At 30.1% G+C, this 23,433-nt stretch overlaps 1 protein-coding gene across 1 annotated transcript in view; it reads right to left on the reverse strand.

The window, feature by feature from the left end:
- Positions 1-23,433, reverse strand: part of cv-c (RhoGTPase activating protein) — a 382,780-nt gene that overhangs the window by 275,958 nt on the left and 83,389 nt on the right. The window lies entirely within an intron of this gene.

A 23,433-nucleotide genomic window follows, 5' to 3' on the forward strand; every position in this document is an offset into this window, starting at 1 on the left:
TCAAATATGGAGATCGGTTAAATGGGGGCAAAATATAATTATGAACCGATATGAACTATTTTTTGCATGGTTGTTGGAGACCATATACTAACACCACGTACTAAGTTTCAACCGGATCGGACGAATTTTGTTTCTCCAAGAAGCTCCGGAGGTCAAATATGGGGATCGGTTTATATAAGGGCTATATATAATTATGGACCGATATGGACCAATTTTTGCATGGTTGTTGGATACCATATACTAACACCACGTACCAAATTTCAACCGGATCGGATGAAATTTGCTTCTCTTAGAGGCTCCGCAAGCTAAATCTGGGGATCGGTTTATATGGGTACTATATATAATTATGAACCAATGTGGACCAGTTTTGGCATGGGTGTTTGAGGCCATATATTGACACCACGTTCCAAATTTCAACTGAATCAGATGAATTTTGGTCTTCCAAGAGGCTCCGAAGGTCAAATCTGGTGATCGGTTTATATGGGGGCTATATATAATTATCGACCGATGGGGACCAATTTTTGCATGGTCATTAGAGACCATATACCAACACCATGTACCAAATTTCAGCTGGAGTGGATGAAATTTGCTTCTCTTAGAGGCTCCGCAATCCAAATCGGGGGATCGGTTTATATGGGGGCTATATATAATTATAAACCGATGTGGACCAATTTTTGCACGGTTGTTAGAGATCATATGCTAACACCATGTACCAAATTTCAACCGCATCGGATGAAATTTGCTTCTCTTACAGGCTCTGCAAGCCAAATCGGGTGATCGGTTTATATGGGGGCTATATATAATTATGGACCGATGTGGACCAATTTTTGCATGGTTGTTAGAGACCATATACTAACACCATGTACAAAATTTCAGTCGGATCGGATGAAATTTGCTTCTCTTAGAGAATTCGCAAGCCAAATTTGGGGGTCCGTTTATATGGGGGCTATACGTAAAAGTGGACCAATATGGCCCATTTGCAATACCACCCGACCTACATCAATAACAACCACTTGTGCCAAATTTCAAATCGATAGCTTGTTTCGTTCGGAAGTTAGCGTGATTTCAACAGACGGACGGACGGACGGACATGCTCAGATCGACTCAGAATTTCACCACGACCCAGAATATATATACTTTATGGGGTCTTAGAGCAATATTTCGATGTGTTACAAACGGAATGACAAAGTTAATATACCCCCATCCTATGGTGGAGGGTATAAAAAGTACGAACATATCTTACATTAAAAAGCTCCCCCAGAACTTAGAAGAAGAAAATGATTTTCCTTGAACTATTTGACAAACCCCTATGGATGTCCTCTTGTATTTAATCCTTGCACAAGAACACCGATTCTTCCGAAATAATATATAATTTGCCAAATGGTAGAAAAAATCTGCATAGCACATTTTTTCTAAACTTTGTGTGTGTGTGTGTTTTTTTTTTTCAAAAATAGTGGTTGTATCTTAAAAGATACAGTTCACATTTAAGGGTTAAAGAATTTTCTTTTCAGGCAACCAGAACTTGTAATATGCAATAGTGGCTATGACTATGACAAATAAGATTGATCCAATTTTGTCTTTTTTCTTTTTCTTGTGGAAACATTTTCTAACCGAGATCCAACAACTTTCCATTCAACAACAAAGTTTAAACGTCAATCATGTCATTTTCGATTCTTATCGAACATATTAGAAATTAAATTTTCTAATTCTTTTTCATCTTAGATCAAGTGGCAAAGGCAACCTTTGACATATCAGCATAGCAAAAAAAAAAATTGGAACCAACCACGATTTTCAATTACAATGGAAGTAGGTCTCTAATGTTTCATAGAGTCGCCCCTTATATTATTAGTACTTAAGACAATTGTTACATGGAAATATGTTTAATCATAGCGACAGCGACTCAATTTATCCATTAAAAGTCATTATGCTAAATGAACAATGAGATTGGAAGAAACAAATAGCTTGATAGATAGATGGATGGATGGAGCTATATGTGACATATGGAACAAAATATCAAATAAAAAGACAACAACCAAAGAAAAATTCAAATCAAAATCAATTGAATTTCTAAACTACTTATTGATCATTATTAGATTGATAGCTGCCAAATGCCATAAACTACTACTACAACTACTACTGGTAATTTGGAATTTCAATTCTATTTACAATAGGCCTCGTTGATTTACATCAAAGGTTTACCGATCCTTAAGAAAGAGAAGAAAAACAAAAAATGAAAAACAATGAGCGTTTTTTTGGAAACAACAGAAAAAACCAGACGGCATATTTTTAACAGCAATGGACAAGAAACAATGGCAACTATGAGCTTTTTTTCTCGTTTTTCGTATTTAGAGGATCAGTTCAAAATGTTATCAGAAGGGGCGGACGGGTGTTTAGGGTAATGTGCCTGTCTAGATAATATCGAGAAATCATTGACAGCTTCAAGAGTTAAAGTTGACAGTTAAACGCACTTACACAACGGAGGCCTACTATACCCGATTGCCACCACCACCACCACCACGACCAACGTCAATCGCCACCAGCATCAGTTGCGGCTGCCATAGCAGTCACAGAAAACCTATTGATTCACTCACAATTGCGCATAAGCAGCACACCATGGTGGGTCACCATTAGAATACACTGAAAAAAGGGAAATATTTTGCAAAATAGAGGTAATAGAGGTAAAATGTATTACGCGACTAACAGAGAAAAAAATATTATGCTTAGACCTTGACCGCAGTAATCATTAAATGTTTATTAGAAACATTAATCAGAAAGAAAATTTCATTAAAATTAAGCCAAAGAAAACAATGATAACTTTTCATTGAGACAATGTATTTGTTCATTAATACTATGAAATGTTTCATTTATTCATAACAATAGTGACATTTCAGTATATTTATGAAATCGATTCGATAGCTGAAATTTTATGATAAATTTCACCAATATTATGAAGATTTTCCTATCAGAGTGGTTGATCGCTAAAACCCCTAAAATTATTGCCTGTTATTTAAGAATAAGTTCTTTGTGAATGAAAAAATTATGTTTGCAACAGGTACGAATTAGTCATAAAATAAGATATCATAGGGTGGTTGATATGAATGCAACCAATTTGAGGTTCCTATAATATCTAAACCCGTCATCTGATAGCTGAGAAATTTATGCCAGTGACAGTTTATTTTATTGTTTACAAATTGTTTATTGTTTAAAAATACATTCTGATTTATTGAATTCAGCAGTAAAGTTATTCATGACGGAATTCACGATTGAATGCTTTATAAAGGGTAATATTTTTATATGTTATCTTTTCGGCACCAATGGTTTAAACAGCCGACGCAGGTTTCGCGTTTTCTATAGAAATAAAATTTTGACAAAATTTTTGTAGAAATAAAAATTTGACAAAATATTCTATAGAACTAAAATTTTGACAAAATTTCCTATAGAACTAAAATTTTGACAAAATTTCCTATAGAAATAAAATTTTGACAAAATTTTCTATAGAAATAAAATTTTGACAAAATTTTCCATACAAATAAAATTTTGACAAAATTTTCCATACAAATAAAATTTTGACAAAATTTTCTATAGAAATAATATTTTGACAAAATTGTCTATAGAAATAAAATTTTGATAAAATTTTCTATACAAATAAAATTTTGAAAAAATTTTCTATAGAAATAAAAATTTGATAAAATTTTTGTATAGAAATAAAAATTTGAAAAATTTTCTATAGAAATAAAATTTTGACAAAATAAAAATTTGACAAAATATTCTATAGAAATAAAATTTTGACAAAATTAGAATTTGACAAAATTTTCTATAGAAATAAAATTTTGACAAAATTTTCTATAAAATTTTGACGAAATATTCTGTAGAAATAAAATTTGACAAAATTTTCTATAGAAATAAAAATTTGACAAAATGTTTGTACAGATATAAAAAAGAGACAAAAATTTTCTATAGAAATAAAAAATTGACAAGATTTTCTATAGAAATAAAATTTTAACAAACTTTTCTATAGAAATAAACTTTTGACAAAATTTCTCTATAGAAATGAAATTTTGACAAGATTTTCTATAGAAATAAAATTTTGACATAATTTTCTATAGAAATAAAATTTTGACATAATTTTCTATAGAAATAAAATTTTGATAAAACTGTCTATAGAAATAAAATTAAAAAAATCAATAGAAATAAAATTTTTAAAAAATTTTCCATAGAAATAAAATTTTTACAAAATTCTTTTCCTCTGTTGGTTAAGCTACTCTTGTAGTTTAGTCAATGTATGGTTTTAAGCTGAAATAAAAAACAACAACAATGCTTAAAGAACAAAACCAACAATAACAAAACAAAACAAATGGAAAAAGAAGAGGAGGCACGCTCAAAATAAACCCAGCCATGTGAATTCAAATCGATGATTTGACAGTGGCATAGGACAAGAGATATGTTTGTTTCGAATTTATTTCGGCATAAGCCGGCTATCAATGTAAAACCTTTTTTCGGAGGGTTCAAGTGTGGTTTTTGTTGGGTTTAATAAAATGCCTGAATTTATTCTGATAATTGGTTGATAGTTTTGCTGCAAGTAGAGGATGCTGATGAGGAATGTGGTAATTCCGAAACGTGCGTCCATCCAACCATCTTGCAGTCTATAGGGCTTTGCCCAAATAAATTTGACAAACATTCTTTTCCTCTGTTGATTAAGCTACTCTTGTAGTTTAGTCAATGTATGGTTTTAAGCTGAAATAAAAAACAACAACAATGCTTAAAGAACAAAACCAACAATAACAAAACAAAACAAATGGAAAAAGAAGAGGAGGCACGCTCAAAATAAACCCAGCCATGTGAATTCAAATCGATGATTTGACAGTGGCATAGGAAAAGAGATATGTTTGTTTCGAATTTATTTCGGCATAAGCCGGCTATCAATGTAAAACCTTTTTTCGGAGGGTTCAAGTGTGGTTTTTGTTGGGTTTAATAAACTGCCTGAATTTATTCTGATAATTGGTTGATAGTTTTGCTGCAAGTAGAGGATGCTGATGAGGAATGTGGTAATTCCGAAACGTGCGTCCATCCAACCATCTTGCAGTCTATAGGGCTTTGCCCAAATAAATTTGACAAATATTCTTTTCCTCTGTTGGTTAAGCTGCTCTTGTAGTTTAGTCAATGTATGGTTTTAAGCTGAAATAAAAAACAACAACAATTTTTACAAAATTTAAATAAAAATAAAATGTTGACAAAATTTTCAATGGAAATACAATTGTGACAAAATTTTCTATAGAAATAAAATTTTGACAAAATTGTCAATGGAAATACAATATAAGAAAATTTTCAATAGAAATAAAATTTCTATAAAATTTTCTATAGAAATAACATTTTGACAAAATTTTCTATAGAAATAAAATTCTGGTAAAATTTTCTATAGAAATAAAATTTTGTCATAATTTTCTATAGAAATAAAATCTTGTCATAATTTTCTATAGAAATAAAATTTTGATATAATTTTTTATAGAAATAAAATGTTGACAAAATTTTCTATAGAAATAAAATTTTAACACATATTCTATAGCAATAAAATTTTAACAAATATTCTATAAAAATAAAATTTTAACAAATATTCTATAGAAATCAAATTTTGACAAAATATTCTATAGAAATAAAAATATGACAAAATTTTCTGTTGAAATAAAATTTTGGCAAAATTTTCTATAGAAATAAAATTTTAAAAAATTTTTCTATAGAAATAAAATTTTTACAAAAGTTTCTATAGAAATTAAATTTTGACAAAATTTTCTATAGAAATAAAACTATGACAAAATTTTCTGTTGAAATAAAATCTTGGCAAAATTTTCTATAGAAATAAAATTTTGACTAAGTTGTCAATGGAAATACAATTTAAAAAAAATTTCAATAGGAATAAAATTTTTAAAAAATTTTCTATAGAAATAAAATTTTGACAAAATTTTCTATAGAAATTAAAATTCTGACAAAATTTTCTATAGAAATAAAATTTTGTCATAATTTTCTATTTTCTATTGAAATAAAATTTTGACAAAATTTTCTATAGAAATAAAATTTTCTATAGAAATAAAATTATGACAAAATTTTCTGTTGAAATAAAATTTTGGCAAAATTTTCTATAGAAATACAATATTGACAAAATGTTTTATAGAAATACAAATTTGACAAAATTTTCTATAGAAATAAAATTTTGACAATTTTGTTTTCTATAGAAATAAAATTTTGACAAAATAGTTTTTGTTTTGGTAAAATATTCTCCAAATTTTGGTCGATTATTTTTGGCTCGAGTAGCAACCGTTCACTTCTAAAGGGTCTTGAAGTCGCAAATATGTATCCAATTTACATGTGTATTTATATTTGGGGTCACTAAAACCTCTGTTCTATCCAGGGTTTGATATAGCCCCCATAAAAGCCCAGACGTTTCCACTTATATTCAAAATTTGATCTATTTCAAAACCTTGAGATATGGTTTATATCTGCAAATTTTTTATTAAAGTTGCCATATGGACCAATTTGTTGACGAAGTGTTGACATATTTATCTTAAAATTGTTATAGCTCTCTATAGTAACTATATCGGTTTGTTTTTTTCCATCTTTAGAAAATTGAACACACACAATTTTCGTCATGTGTAGTGTCCGCCCGTCTGTCCATGCACACTAGGAGTTTTTTGTATTCAGTGAAAATAAAGAGGTGATTGGCTATTTTGTGAAAAGACAATTTGTTAAATACAGACCCCCAAATAAAATCGGCCATCATTTTCCAAACCATATGAAAAAGAAAATACAAAAAAAACTTTTTCCAAAAAACTAAATAGGCTTACACCAAACAAAAAACGGCCACCCCCTGCCCCCGCTCTACAAATCATTTGTAAAAACTTAAAAATACCAAAATTTGTTGAAGCAAATGGCAGTATAATAGACCATTAACCTATGGTGATTCAAAGATTAATCCCAAAGATTCCATTGAAAGACATAAGAGACAGACAGCCTGCCAAATATCCAGGCAAACTGCCATATAAAATTTTTGCACAGAAGCTGTGACTGCTTAAAATCCATAATAAATATTGATTATTTGTCTTCATCTCTTTGTGGTGGTTTGCCAATTTAGTTAGAGTGTGTGAGAGAGCGATTGAGGGGTTTAGTAAAGGTGAGCGTGCGCAAGCGCTTTGCTTTAATAAGGAAATGAAAATGATTTGTCTGTGTCTACAAATTGTTTTGAATTAACAATTTTTCTTTCGATTTTTATGTTTTACGAACTCCTCCTCAAATTGTCGCCAAATGGGAGAAATCTGAAAACTTAATTATTTTTTTTTTTTTGCTCTTAAGCTGTAATAGGAAATTTTGTGGAAAATAAAAACGCTTGACCATAAAATAAGGATTTAACCTTTTAACCACTATTGACATTAAAATCTTTCACTCTTTAATAGTTAACCTTTTGCAACACATATGTGTGACGGCTTGAGTGCGTCGTTTGCTATATCAAAACAAATGAGTTTTTTTTATAAATGTTTTTTGTAAAATTACGAATAAAACATCAAAATTAAATTTATTAAAATTTAAATTAAAACTAAAAGCTAAATAATATAAACCCAAAAATAAAAAATTCACTTTTATTTTGTAATTAAAAATCAGCTAGTCAAATTTGGTCCCTATCCAAAATCGATTAGTCAATTTTGGCCAACATCAAATTTCGATTATGATTCTATAACAAATTGAGTTATGGCCACCGTTCATCTTTGTGTATATTTATTTTGTTTAAATTTTTACAAAAAAGTTATTGATAGTGTATAGCATTTAAGACTCGCTTAAACCACTCAGCCTATTGTAATACCACAGGCAATATTAGCGTTACGCCAATTTAGTGCCAAATTTGCCACTTTCTTCAAGCGTTGATAGTTAATTTGGGTTTAATGACAGCCCATTATTTCAGAATCACTTAGGAACCATTGTGATACGGCATTGGTGAACTTCTCTCTTATCAATAAGTGTTGTCCGTTTCATTAAATTAAATTTTGTATCAAATGTGTATTCACAAATTTTTGTATAAGGGTTCCATCCAATGTTGCGACTCGAGCCAAAATTTTACAAAAAAAAAAAATATAAAAAAATCTTATGTTGCAAAATATTGTTTCTCTAGAAAATTTTGTAAAAATTTTATTTCTGTAGGAAATTTTGTAAAAATTCTTTGTTTACAGAAAAATTTGTGAAAATTTTATTTCTTAAGAAAATTGTGTCCATATTTTATTACTATAGAAATTTTTCTCAAAGTTTTATTTCTATGGAAAATTTTGTCAAATGGTATGCCTATAAAAAGTTTTGTCAAAATTGTATTTCCATAGAAAATTTTGTTAAAATTTTATTCCCATAGAAAGTTTTGTCAAAATTTTATTTCCATAGAAAATTTTGTCAAAATTTTATTTTTATACACAGTTTTGTCAAAATTTTATTTCTAACGAAAATTTTGTCAAAATTTTATTTCTATAGAAAATTTTGTCAAAATTTTATTTCCATAGAAAATTTTGTTTAAATTCTATTTCCATAGAAAATTTTGTTTAAATTCTATTTCCATGGAAGTTTTTGTCAAAATTTTATTTCCATAGAACATTTTCTCAAAATTTTATTTCGATATTTTATATCTATAGAAAATTTTGGCAAAATTTTATTTCTATAGAAAATTTTGTAAAAATTGTATTTCTATAGAGAATTTTGCCAAATTTTATTTCCATAGAAAATTTTGTGAAAATTTTATTTCCATAGAAAATTTTGTTTAAATTCTATTCTCATGGAACTTTTTGTCAAAATTTTATTTCCATAGAACATTTTCTCAAAATTTAATTTCGATATTTTATTTCCATAGAAAGTTCTGTCAAAATTGTATTTCTATAGAAAGTTTTGTCAAAATTTTATTTCTCTAAAAAATTTTGTCAAAATTTTATTTCTATAGACAGTTTTGTCAAAATGTTATTTATAACGAAAATTTTTGTCAAAATTTTATTTTTATAGAAAATATTGTCAAAAATGTATTTCTCTAGAAAATTTTGTCAAAATTTTATTTCCAAAGTTTTGTCAAAATTTTATTTCCATTGAAAGTTCTGTCAAAATTTTATTTCTCTAAAAAATTTTGTCAAAATTTTATTTCTCTAAAAAATTTTGTCAAAATTTTATTTCTCTAAAAAATTTTGTCAAAATTTTACTTCTATAGACAGTTTTGTCAAAATTTTATTTCTAACGAAAATTTTGTCAAAATTTTATTTCCATAGAAAATTTTGTTAAAATTTTATTTCCATAGAAAATTTTGTGAAAATTTTATTTTTATAGAAAATTTTGTCAAAATTTTAGTTCCACAGAAAATTTTGTTTAAATTCTATTTCCATAGAAAATTTTGTCAAAATTTTATTTCCATAGAACATTTTCTCAAAATTTTATTTCGATATTTTAAAGTTTAGGAATTTTTTGCATGTTCGTATTGTTCTCGTACACCAAATTTTTGGGGATTTATTTCATGGGCACTCATTTCATAGAGCCATTTGAAATATTTGATAAATTACGCATGATTAATAATGAAATACCTAGTTTTAGTTGCTGTATTCTATTTGTTAAATTTTATATCTTTCTTTAATTTTCAAAAATTTTATATATCAAAAACAAAGAAAGACCCTCATCAATACTTGCAGAAATCGTGAACATATGGGACAATTTGGCAGGTGCCCTTGCTATCCCAATGGGCCAAAGCTGTTATATTTCGGACATTTGTCAACTCAAAATTGGGTTAAGTACTTAGCGATTTCTTAAATATTGCAGAAAAATGAATACCAAAATAAAAAATTTTAAAAACTCAATAAACAAAAATCGATTTCAGAAAAGACATTGAAACATTTGCACGTGTTTGAAATTTTCAATAGCCTAAAATATGGCATGATGATGTGTATTTATTGTTTTCTTGAGGTTTTAAATAACAATAAATACAATTTTATCCAACAATAAAAATAATACTTGAATTAACACCTCAAAGTGTATATGGACGGACCAATCACAGCCAAAAAATTGTCAATTAATGATACCACACCTAACAATAGATGATTGCAAATATTTGTTTCACATTAGAGTGGGTTATATATATATGACAGACATATGACAACTACAATGATTATTTTCAATAAAAGCCAAACCACACGTACCTATGTATTTTAGCCAAAATGTAAATAATACCAATTCAAGGGCAAGGACAAATTTTGGCAAAAAAAACTGAAGTCTATTGTTTTCGCATTTATACGACTTTGGTTTTTTTCTTTATCTCCTCACGGTGTAAACTGATATAAGATACCCAAAAATAATAAATAACAAAATTATAATGAGTGAATAAACAGCGATGTTGTATAAAAAGGCGGTTCCAAAATAATGAATAGAAAATTAAAATATAATTAACAAAAGTTAAGTTGTTAATGTGGGGAAGTTATCCCACGGAAGAAACAACATTTGTTTGCAATGAGAAACCCAAAATTTAATGAAATTCAATTAAATTTTTTTAATTGTTTTCTATAAAAATTGGTCTTAAATTTTATTTCTATAGAAGATTTTCGCCTAACTTTATTTCTATAGGAAATTTTTTTAAAATTTTATTTCTATAGATAATTTTGTCGAAACCTTTTTTATATAAACATTTTGACCAAACTTTTATTTCTGTAGAAAATTTTGTGAAATTTTTATTTCTATTGAAAATTTTGTCAAAATTTTATTGTTATAGAAAATTCTGTCAAAAATTTATTTCTATTGAAAATGTTGTCAAAATTTTGTTGTTATAGAAAATGTTGTCAAAATTTTATTGTTATAGAAAATGTTGTCAACATTTTATTTCTATAGATATTTTTCGGAAAATTTTATTGCTATAGAAAATTTTGTCAAAATTTTAGATCTGTAGACAATTTTGGCAAATTTTTTTTCTGTAAAAAATTTTATCAAAATTTTTTTTCTATAGAAAATTTTGTCAAAATTTTATTTCTATAGAAAATTTTGTCACAATTTTATTTCTATAGCAAATTTTGTCACAATTTTATTTCTATGGAAAAGTTTGTCAAAATTTTATTTCTATAGAAAATTTTGTCAAAATTTTATTTCTATAGAAAATTTTGTCAAAATTTTATTTCTATAGAAAATTTTGTCAAAATTTTATTTCTATAGAAAATTTTGTCAAAATTTTATTTTTATAGAAAAATTGTGTCAAAATTTTATTTCTATTGAAAATTTTGTCAACATTTTATTTCTATAGAAGATTTTTTGAATATTTTATGTCCATAGAAAATGTTATTAAAATCTTATTTCCATATAAAATTTTTTCAAAATTTTATTTCGATAGAAAATTTTGCCAAAATTTTATTTCCATATAAAATTTTGTCAAAATTATATTTTGATAGAAAATTTTGTCAACATTTTGTTTCTATTGAAAATTTTGTCAAAATTTTATTTCTATAGAAATTTTCTGAAAATGTTATTTCCATAGAAAATGTTATAAAAAATGTTATTTCCATATAAAATGTTGTCAAAATCTTATTTCCATATAAAATTTTGTCAAAATTTTATTTCTATATAAATTTTTGGAAAAATTTTATTTCTTTAAGAAATTTTGTCAAAATTTTATTTCTATAGAAAATTTTGTCAAAATTTGGTCAAAATTTTATTTCTGTAAATTTTTTTTTTAATTTTATTTCTATAGATTTTTCTTTTAATTTTATTTCTATAGAAAATTTTGTCAAAATTTTATTTCTATAGAAAATTTTATCAAAATTTTATTTCTATAGAAAATTTTGTCAGAATTTTATTTCTATAGAAAATTTTGTCAATATTTTATTTCTATAGAAAATTTTGTCAAAAAATTATTTCTAAAAAAATTTTGTCAAATTTTTATTTCTATAGAAAATTTTGTCAAAATTTTCTTTCTGTAAAAAATTTTATCAATTTTTTTTTGAAAATTTTGTCAATTTTTTTTTCTGTAGAAATTTTTGTCAAAATTTTATTTCTATTGAAAATTTTGTCAAAATTTTATTTCTATAGAAGATTTTTTGAATATTTTATGTCCATAGAAAATGTTATTAAAATCTTATTTCCATATAAAATTTTTTCAAAATTTTATTTCGATAGAAAATTTTGCCAAAATTTTATTTCCATATAAAATTTTGTCAAAATTATATTTTGATAGAAAATTTTGTCAACATTTTGTTTCTATTGAAAATTTTGTCAAAATTTTATTTCTATAGAAATTTTCTGAAAATGTTATTTCCATAGAAAATGTTATAAAAAATGTTATTTCCATATAAAATTTTGTCAAAATCTTTTTTCCATATAAAATTTTGTCAAAATTTTATTTCTATATAAATTTTTGGAAAAATTTTATTTCTTTAAGAAATTTTGTCAAAATTTTATTTCTATAGAAAATTTTGTCAAAATTTTATTTCTGTAGATTTTTTTTAATTTTATTTCTATAGATTTTTTTTTAATTTTATTTCTATAGAAAATTTTGTCAAAATTTTATTTCTATAGAAAATTTTATCAAAATTTTATTTCTATAGAGAATTTTGTCAGAATTTTATTTCTATAGAAAATTTTGTCAATATTTTATTTCTATAGAAAATTTTGTCAAAAAATTATTTCTAAAACAATTTTGTCAAATTTTTATTTCTATAGAAAATTTTGTCAAAATTTTCTTTCTGTAAAAAATTTTATCAATTTTTTTTTGAAAATTTTGTCAAAATTTTTTTTCTGTTGAAATTTTTGTCAATATTGTATTTCTATAGAAAATTTTGTCAAAATTTTATTTCTATGGAAAATTTTGTCAAAATTATATTTTTATAGAAAATTTTGTCAACATTTTATTTCTATTGAAAATTATGTCAACATTTTATTTCTATAGAAGATTTTTTGAATATTTTATTTCTATAGAAAATTTTATTTCTATAGACCATTTTCTGAAAATTTTTATTTTTCTAAAAATGTCCTGAAAATTTGCTGAAAATGCTATTGTTATAGAAAATTTTCTTAACATTGTATTTCTATAATTTTTTGTCAAAATTTTATTTCTATAGAAAATTTTGTAATTTTTTTTTCTATAGAAAAATTTCTGAAAATTTTATTTCCATAGAAAATTTTGTCAAAATGTTATTTCTACAGAAAAACTCTACCATTTTTGGTAGAAGCCTACCAACTGTAGTCAGTGTGGTTCCATCCCCCACTTAAATCACCAGATATTTGCCAAAATTTTATATCCATATAAAATTTTGTCAAAATTTTATTTTCATAGAAAATTTTGTCAAAATTATATTTTGATAGAAAATTTTGCCAATATTTTATTTCTATTGAAAATTTTGTCAAAATTTTATTTCTATAGAAATTTTCTGAAAATTTTATTTCCATAGAAAATGTTATCAAAATGTTATTTCCATATAAAATTTTGTCAAAATCTTATTTCCATATACAATTTTGTCAAAATTTTTTTCTATATAAATTTTTGGAAAAATTTTATTTCTATAGAAAATTTTGTCAAAATTTTATTTTTATAGATTTTTTTTTAATTTTATTTCTATAGATTTTTTTTTAAATTTTATTTCTATAGAAAATTTTGTCAAAATTTTATTTCTATAGAAAATTTTATCAAAATTTTATTTCTATAGAAAATTTTGTCAAAATTTTATTTCTATAGAAAATTTTGTCAATATTTTATTTCTATAGAAAATTTTGTCAAAAAATTATTACTAAAAAATTTTTGTCAAATTTTTATTTCTATAGAAAATTTTGTCAAAATTTTCTTTCTGTAAAAAATTTTATAAATTTTTTTTCTATAGAAAATTTTGTCAAAATTTTATTTCTGTAGAAATTATTGTCAAAATTTTATTTCTATTGAAAATTTTGTCAAAATTTTATTTCTATGGAAAATTTTGTCAAAATTATATTTTTATAGAAAATTTTGTCAACATTTTATTTCTATTGAAAATTTTGTCAACATTTTATTTCTATAGAAGATTTTTTGAATATTTTATATCTATAGAAAATTTTATTTCTATAGACCATTTTCTGAAAATTGTTATTTTTCTAAAAATGTCCTGAAAATGCTATTGTTATAGAAAATTTTCTTAACATTGTATTTCTATAATTTTTTGTCAAAATTTTATTTCTATAGAACATTTTGTAAAATTTTTTTTCTATAGAAAATTTTCTGAAAATTTTATTTCTGTAGAAAATTTTGTAAAATTTTATTGCTATATAAAATTTTCTGAAAATTTTATTTCCATAGAAAATTTTGTCAAACTGTTATTTCTACAGAAAAACTCTACCATTTTGGGTAGAAGTTTACCAACTGTGGTCAGAGTGGTTCCATCCCCCACTTAAATCACCAGATAACGTAAAAATACTTCCATGTGAGCATAATTGCATATGATTTGCTATTGTTTTGGGAGACCCAAAATACAAACACTCACATAATACTTGAGGATATGTGACATAAAGGCAACAATTTTTTTAGAGGCTTAAAGATCTCCCAGAAAACGGAATAGGCAAACAATAACAGCCTGAAATAAAACACTCACAAAGCTAATTTATATGCGTTTATATTGTCAAAAATTAAGGCGGTGTACTGTGAAATATATTCCATAACGGTAGAGTAAATACTAGAGTGTCAATCGATGGAGGCCAATGGAGTATTATATATAGGCGTACGCAATACTCCATTCGAGTTTCAGTTCCCAATTTTTTCTTCGTCTTCGTGGTTGGTTTGGTTTCTTTTATGAGTTTATGAAAAGCAAATTTTATGCAAATATATGAGTGATGATTTTTTTTTCATCGCAATGGTTATTTTCAGGCCTATAACTGCTATTTTTAGGGGATTGTGATTTTTTTTGTAGCATTTGTAACATTTTTTTTTAATTTGCTGTTATTTATTTATTTGTGATTTTAAAGGTGCGTGCGTGCGCACCTTGACAAACGTCAAATGCTCATACATATTGTCAAATGATAAGACAATATATTGTAGAAATGTCATCGCAGGTACGTTTCGCATACGAAAATCGTAATAAATGTCTGAGATTACATTTTACACACATTCGCATGCCAGCATGCGCATATAATCGTAGACATGAAACATGTTATTATTTTCGCTCCGAAAACGGCTCCAGACATTATAGACACCTAAAGTTGCTTTGGTAGTTTATTATGGCTACTCGATATTGACACTTTGACAAATATTCTGTTTTAATTTCATAAAGTGTCTTATAAGGAACTTGTGTGAGAGCTGTGCAAGATAGTAAACATCCACTTTTTTTGCATATATAAATTGTGGAAATTTCTTCGACAGTTTGATTGCTAATTTTGTCCACGAAACCAATTTCTTTTTAATTTTGCAAAGAAATTTGTAATAAACTAAATCAGAAAAATGTATTGAAATATCCTTCAAAGCTTCAAAATATCAATTAAGAGGCAAATAAATTAGATGTTAGCTACATGCAAAAAAATAACTCATTCCTCATTAATGGAATTTTAGAGTAAAATGAACATGGACCAAAAATTGTCAGAAATGGCAAAATGACATTTAAAAATCGCCAAAACTTCTGTAGTAAAAAATAAAAATCGTTATCAATTTAGCTATTGGTAACACACAGAAAAAATAATTCCTTTTGCCACATGAAATTTTAGACAAACCAACATGGACCAAAATTCGTGAGGAATGGGGCTACGTGCTTCAGGGATACGTTATATAAATTAAAATTTAAATAAATTTACTGTTAGGGACACGCAAAAAATAATTCTTACCTCCAAAAAGAAATTTTGGCCAACGAATATCGAACACATAATCAATATATAGTCAAACAAAATAATTCTACTTGTAGTAAAGGGTGATACGGTCAAAATTTGGTCAATATAAACTTGACGTATTTCTTTCAATTTTGCATTTAAAAACCTGAACACCCCTCATTTTCAAGGTGTGTGTGTGTAGAGTGTTGCTCCTATTTTGATTTTGGAATTCACTCTTCAGTTGTTAAAATGCCGTCCAAGCAAGAAGAACAGCGTATCAAAATGTTGCTCGCGCATCGCGAAAATCCGAGCTACTCGCACGCAAAGCTGGCAAAATCGCTAAAAGTTGCCAAATCAACCGTTACAATTGTAATTAAAGTGTTTGGGGAACGTTTGTCGACAGCCAGGAAGTCTGGATCGGGGGGAAATCGAAAACCGGAAACCGCTGAGACGACAAAGAGAGTTGCCGGTAGTTTCAAGCGAAACCCTAACCTCTCTCTCCGAGATGCCGCAAATAAGCTGGGTGTATCGTCTACAACCGTGCATCGAGCCAAAAAACGAGCCGGATTATCGACTTACAAGAAGATAGTGACTCCAAATCGCGATGATAAACAAAATACGACGGCCAAAGCGCGATCCCGGAGGCCGTACACGACGATGCTGACGAAGTTTGACTGCGTGGTAATGGACGACTACAAGCAGCTTCCGGGACAGGAGTTTTATACGGCAAAAGGAAGGGCAAAGGTAGCAGATATTTTCAAGCACATAAAACTGTCAAAGTTCGCAAAGAAATATCTGGTTTGACAAGCCATCTGTACCTGTGGCTTGAAAAGCAGCATTTTCATAGCTTCCGGGACTGTCAACCAAGAAATTTACGTGAAAGAGTGTTTGAATAAACGTCTGCTGCCTTTCCTGAAGAAACACGGTTGTTCCGTACTGTTTTGGCCGGATTTGGCATCTTGCCATTACGCTAAAAAGGCCATGGAGTGGTACGCCGCCAACAACGTGCAGGTGGTTCCCAAGGACAAGAACCCTTCCAACACGCCAGAGCTCCGCCCAATTGAGAAATACTAGGCTATTGTCAAGCGGAACCTAAAGAAGACCAAAAAAACTGGTAAGGACGAGCAGCAGTTCAAGGCAAACTGGCTTTCTGCGGCGAAGAAGGTGGACAAGGTGGCTGTACAAAATCTGATGGCAGGTGTCAAGCGTGAGGCCCGGCAATTCGGATTTGGAAAAGCGAAAGCTGAATTTTATACTAATTGAACTTGAAAAAGAAATTTAATTTGATTTTTTAAATAAACGATTTCACAGATTTACACGCGTTTTCCCTTGACCAAATTTTGACCGTATCACCGTTTAATGCTAACTGCAAGATATTTCTCTGAAATAGGTATTTGGTTAAAAAATCAATTTGTAGTTGGGGTATCGAATAAGGTGTCATTTTCGTAGCAAAGATCTTGTTGATTTCCCTGGGGCAGAGTCCGGAAACTCATTATAAAGCCAAGTTTTTGCTTCCACCGCATTTTTTCGCTTCAGAAAACAGTATTTTATCAAAACACGAAATTCCTTTGTTTCCATTTTTTTCACAATAACAAAAGTTGCTTCACAAAAGACGCTGTGACAAACTAATTAACTTACAGACGTCAAATTTTGACACGAATCATTTGAAGGTTGGTACTATATAAAAATAATATGCATTTAATACTAGCGACGCCATCTATGTTATTGTTATTTTAATTTCCTCTGAATCTGTGAACTCTTTCTCTTATACAGGCGTTCAAAAAAACACAAAAAATTACCGATCTTTGCTGAAAGTTAGACAGTAGCAATGCACAAGAATGAAACTAGTCGTTTATCACAATTATATTCTTCCCTTAAACGCCGATATTAGGTATTTATCAGATCACTCTTGTAATTAACGCATATAATAAAACCATACCTTTTGCAAAATAAAATTTCAGAATCCAGGTTTTTAGCCATCTTCCAATACCTCACTCTGCTCTCTCTCTCTAAATATCTTTGGTTAGAAACAATTGTCGAATAAAATAATTAACATTTCTTTTACACAACAAAGAAAAGAAACGTGTGTTCTTTAAAACCACTAACTTTAAACTAACAAGAATCATGCTTTGCCATCACCACCAGAAAAATCCTCTGACAAAATTGGAGCGAAATGTTTTGTTTATTTTAACATAGCCAAAGAAGTGTAACAAAAAAACATAACAAATTAAATTTGGTTACAAATCTTTGTGGTCTTAAGAGAAATACATCACATAAAGGAGGACCAGCAAATCAGGGGGAGATATGTAAAGGGGCTTCCAATGCTCCAAATTTCATTTATCCACACAATATGCATCTTTTCATAAGCAATTCTTTTTTTTCTCGATGTTGCTCAAAATTTTAACATTTGACCAAAGATTTTTAATGTCAGAAAAAAAAAACCAACTCAAGTCTTATATGAATGTTTATGTAGAGAACATAGGTTTCGAAGCTAGGGAGATTGTTCTTTCTGTGATATAAACAAAATTATCATAATTTTGGTTTGTAAGAATTATGACTACAATTTGTGGTTATCCGTTTAGGAGTTTTGCCAGATTTATTTCTCATGCTTCTGAAATGGATTACAAATTCATTTTGAAATTTCTTCGTGGACGATAGTAATTCAAATAATCAAATAGCACACTATAAACACTATAATTTAATTGTTTGTTTATTTTGAAGTCAAAGAACTTTATGCAGCTGGTGTTACGTTTTTTTTTTTTTTTTGGGGATCTTTGATTGAGGGATGGAAAAATTGTGAATGCAAATTGAAGTGTGTTGTTTTTTTTTTCAATATTGCCAAGGGAAAGCATTTATGGAAAACTATTTCGAAATTTTCCATATTCAAAGTGGTCATCAGTTAATACATGTAATATTGCGAAATTATAGATAAACTTCTACTACTCTTGATGTAAAATTGCACCATCTGCCTTAGATTATTATTAGATATTATAGGTAAACAATCTGTCTCCACAACAAAAGTTGGATTGTGAAGAGGCGACAATGGTTGGAAAAATCCTAAAGGCTAATTTTAAAACTCAGATCCATTTGTTGCCAGTTAAGTATGTCACAAAGTAAAGCGCATTTTTTTACTCTGTTGTTCAAACATAAAAAATGTCGGAAATAACATCAGATTTTCGAATCAATTTAATTGGCTACCTTTGACACAAGTGATGGCCTTCAAGCAGCCGACACGTTGCATGAACGTGGTTCTGCGCTATTTTGGCCCATTTCCGAAGAAGCACCATCTTGAAATTATGGAGACTTTGGTATTTTTTTAATGTCAACCTTACTCTCCAAAAATGTCTAAGGCGCAAAATTCCAACGAATTGGTGGCCAATATGCGGTAGAAATAAAACGGGGAACCTCCTTTTTATAAAGGGTGATACGGTCAAAATTTGGTCAATATAAACTTGACGTATTTCTTTCAATTTTGCATTTAAAAAACCTGAACACCCCTCATTTTGAAGGTGTGTTTGTAGAATGTTGCTCCTATTTTGATTTTGGAATTCACTCTTCAGTTGTCAAAATGCCCTCCGAGCAAGAAGAGCAGCTTATCAAAATTTTGCTCGCGCATCGCGAAAATCCGAGCTACTCGCACGCAAAGCTGGCAAAATCGCTAAAAGTTGCCAAATCAACCGTTACAAATGTAATTAAAGTGTTTGGGGAACGTTTGTCGACAGCCAGGAAGTCTGGATCGGGGGGAAATCGAAAACCGGAAGCCGCTGAGACGACAAAGAGAGTTGCCGGTAGTTTCAAGCGAAACCCTAACCTCTCTCTCCGAGATGCCGCAAATAAGCTGGGTGCATCGTCTACAACCGTGCATCGAGCCAAAAAACAAGCCGGACTATCGACTTACAAGAAGGTAGTGACTCCAAATCGCGATGATAATCAAAATACGACGGCCAAAGCGCGATCCCGGAGGCTGTACACGACGATGCTGACGAAGTTTGACTGCGGACGACGAAACCTACGTCAAAGCCGACTACCAGCAGCTTCCGGGACAGGAGTTTTATACGGCAAAAGGAAGGGGAAAGGTAGCAGATATTTTCAAGCACATAAAACTGTCAAAGTTCGCAAAGAAATATCTGGTTTGGCAAGCCATCTGTACCTGTGGCTTGAAAAGCAGCATTTTCATAGCTTCCGGGACGGTCAACCAAGAAATTTACGTGAAAGAGTGTTTGAATAAACATCTGCTGCCTTTCCTGAAGAAACACGGTTGTTCCGTACTGTTTTGGCCGGATTTGGCATCTTGCCATTACGGTAAAAAGGCCATGGAGTGGTACGCCGCCAACAACGTGCAGGTGGTTCCCAAGGACAAGAACCCTCCCAACACGCCAGAGCTCCGCCCAATTGAGAAATACTGGGCTATTGTCAAGCGGAACCTAAAGAAGACCAAAAAAACTGCTAAGGACGAGCAGCAGTTCAAGGCAAACTGGCTTTCTGCGGCGAAGAAGGTGGACAAGGTGGCTGTACAAAATCTGATGGCAGGTGTCAAGCGTGAGGCCATGCAATTCGGATTTGGAAAAGCGAAAGCCTAACTGAATATTTTTCCTGAATTTTATACTAATTGAACGTGAAAAAGAAATTTAATTTGACTTTTTAAATAAACGATTTCACCGATTTACACGCGTTTTCCCTTGACCAAATTTTGACCGTATCACCCTTTACATTCGTGCTGAGCCCTTTCGGAATGCCCATGGTCTGCGACCATCTTCTTACATTTTCCCGATAATATTTGGGATTTATTTTGACCCAAGGGTCGATGAATACGAGTAGGGAGCGCCCATCCGCCATTACGGTGGTCCACGTCATTACTACTGCCGGATCTTGAGTTCTGTTTGGCCAATCGAAGTGATTTACAGCTGACGTCCTTGACAAATAAAGACGATCAGTGCGTTTATTCACAAACTACTCCGTTTTGAATGGTCTGATGGGTATCAGAGAAACCCAAACTCGGTAACTGAGCACTTTGGTGCAAGCTACTCCTTGGCTCTTTCCAGTCTATCTTTTTTGTGCATCGGTGAGCTCTTGAATTTTTTGAAATTTCAGTGGCTTTAGTTAGTCCCAGGTTAGGTTAGGTATTAGTGGCATCTCAATATTTTAGGCTCCTTTAGACTACCCAGTTCATTGTGATCACAATGGTGAACTTATCCTTTATCACTGAGTGCTGCTTAATGACAAGGTACCTCCTTTTTATAGCCGAGTCCGCATTGCAGTGAAACCACCTAGAGAAGCTTTCAAACACACAGAAATAACATCAGCATTACTGAGAGGGGCTAATCCATCGCTGAAAAACTTTTTGGTGGTTTGTCGAAACCGATTATTTTCTTCTGTTGAACCAACCAGATTGTTCCAAAAACCTTACCATTTTCCAGGTCCAAAAGAAATCTAAAGCTATATAAAATTCGCTATCGCTTTACGGAAAATGCAGAACACTCGCATAAGAGGTGTTTAATTGATTCCTTTATGTGCTTGCCGGTAGCCAGAGACATACCAACAAATTCTAGTTCCTTGCTAACTCATCCGTTTCGCAGTTTCCCGGTATGTTCCTGTGGCCAGGCACCCATAATTGCTTAATATTGTACTGTTCAGCTATCTCGTTGACAGATTTGCGGCAATCTTTGACCGCTTTCGAGTTGAGGAACACAGAGTACAATGATTTTATTGCAGATTGACTGGCTGAGTATATATTAATGCCAACATTTGTTAGAACATTATTGCTCTGCCAATTTACCACTTATTTTATTGCTAAAATTTCAGTCTGAAAAAACAGTTACAGTTATTAGGTAATCTTTTCGCAATTTTAAGATCCAGGGCTTTTGAATATACTCCGAAACTAACTTGTGCATCCTATTTGGAGCCATAGGTGTAGAAATCTATGTAACGTTTATTTCCTGGGGAATGTGTGCACCCCACCTCACTGTTGGGAATTAGAGTGTCAATTTCTTTGTCGAAAAGCTGTTTCGTCGGAGTGCACTACGCTTGCACACCTGGCATTATTTTGAAGATCGAACTATGGCCTTGCTTTTTTTCCGACCACAGCGATAGCTCGTGCAATCGTACAATTTGCCACTTATTTTATTGCTAAAATTTCAGTCTGAAAAATAGTTACAGTTATTAGGTCATCTTTTCGCTATTTTAAGTTCCAGGTCTTTAAAATATACTCCGAAACCAACTTGTCCACTCTAGTTAGAACCATAGGAGTAGAAATCTAGGTAACGTTTATTTCCTAGGGATTGTGTGCACCACACCTCACTGTTGGAAATTAGAGTGTCAATTTCTTTGTCGAAAAGCTGTTTCGCCGGAGTGCACTATGCTTGCACACCTGGCATTATTTTGAAGACCGAACTATGGCCTTGCTTTTTTCCGACCACAGCGATAGCTAGTGCAACCGTACAATTTGCCACTTATTTTATTGCCAAAATTTCAGTCTGAAAAACAGTTACAGTTATTAGGTCATCTTTTCGCTATTTTAAGATCCAGGGCGTTTGAATATACTCCGAAACCAACGTTTGTACTGTTCTGCCTGTTCAGCCATCTCGTGGACAGATTTGCGGCAATCTTTGACCGCTTTCGGGTTGAGGAACACAGAGTCCAAGGATTTTATTGCAGATTGACTGGCTGAGTATATATTAATGCCAACATTTCTAAGTACATTATTTCTCAGCCAACTTGCCACTTATTTTATTGCTAAAATTTCAGTCTGAAAAGCAGTTACAGTTATTAGGTCATCTTTTCGCTATTTTAAGATCCAGGGCTTTTGAATATACTCTGAAACTAACTTGTGCATCCTATTTGGAGCCATAGGTGTAGAAATCTATGTAACGTTTATTTCCTGGGGAATGTGTGCCCCACACCTCACTGTTGGAAATTAGAGTGTCAATTTCTTTGTCGAAAAGCTGTTTCGCCGGAGTACACTACGCTTGCACACCTGGCATTATTTTGAAGACCGAACTTTTGCCTTGCTTTTTTTCCGACCACAGCGATAGCTCGTGCAACCGTACAATTTGCCACTTATTTTATTGCTAAAATTTCAGTCTGAAAAACCAGTTACAGTTATTAGGTCATCTTTTCGCTATTTTAAGTTCCAGGTCTTTAAAATATACTCCGAAACCAACTTGTCCACTCTACTTGGAGCCATAGGAGTAGAAATCTAGGTAACGTTTATTTCCTGGGGATTGTGTGCACCACACCTCACTGTTGGGAATCAGAGTTTCAAACTTGGCATTATTTTGAAGATCGAACTATGGCCTTGCTTTTTTTCCGACCACAGCGATAGCTCGTGCAACCGTTGTTGCAGCTGATTTTGGACAATATGTCTAAAGGCAATAGAAACAGCATGGCATTAAGGGAATCTGTTCCTGTTCCACTGCAGTCTACAGTCAATACACAATTTTCGGTTTTAGTCCCCACTTTTTCCTATTGCTTTTTTGTACAAGTACAATTTTAACGTGGCTTTGTTTACTCTACCTTCAATATTAAGCTGAAAGATCAGCCTCCAGTTCAATATAACTCCTAGGGATTTTGTACACTAACCAAAGGGGATTTCAATACCACCTAGGCAAATGGGCTTAACCGTGTAATATGTTCCTTTCAGTATAA

This window comes from Haematobia irritans, chromosome 1 (genome assembly GCF_050003625.1).
Source record: "Haematobia irritans isolate KBUSLIRL chromosome 1, ASM5000362v1, whole genome shotgun sequence".
Taxonomy (NCBI): domain Eukaryota; kingdom Metazoa; phylum Arthropoda; class Insecta; order Diptera; family Muscidae; genus Haematobia; species Haematobia irritans.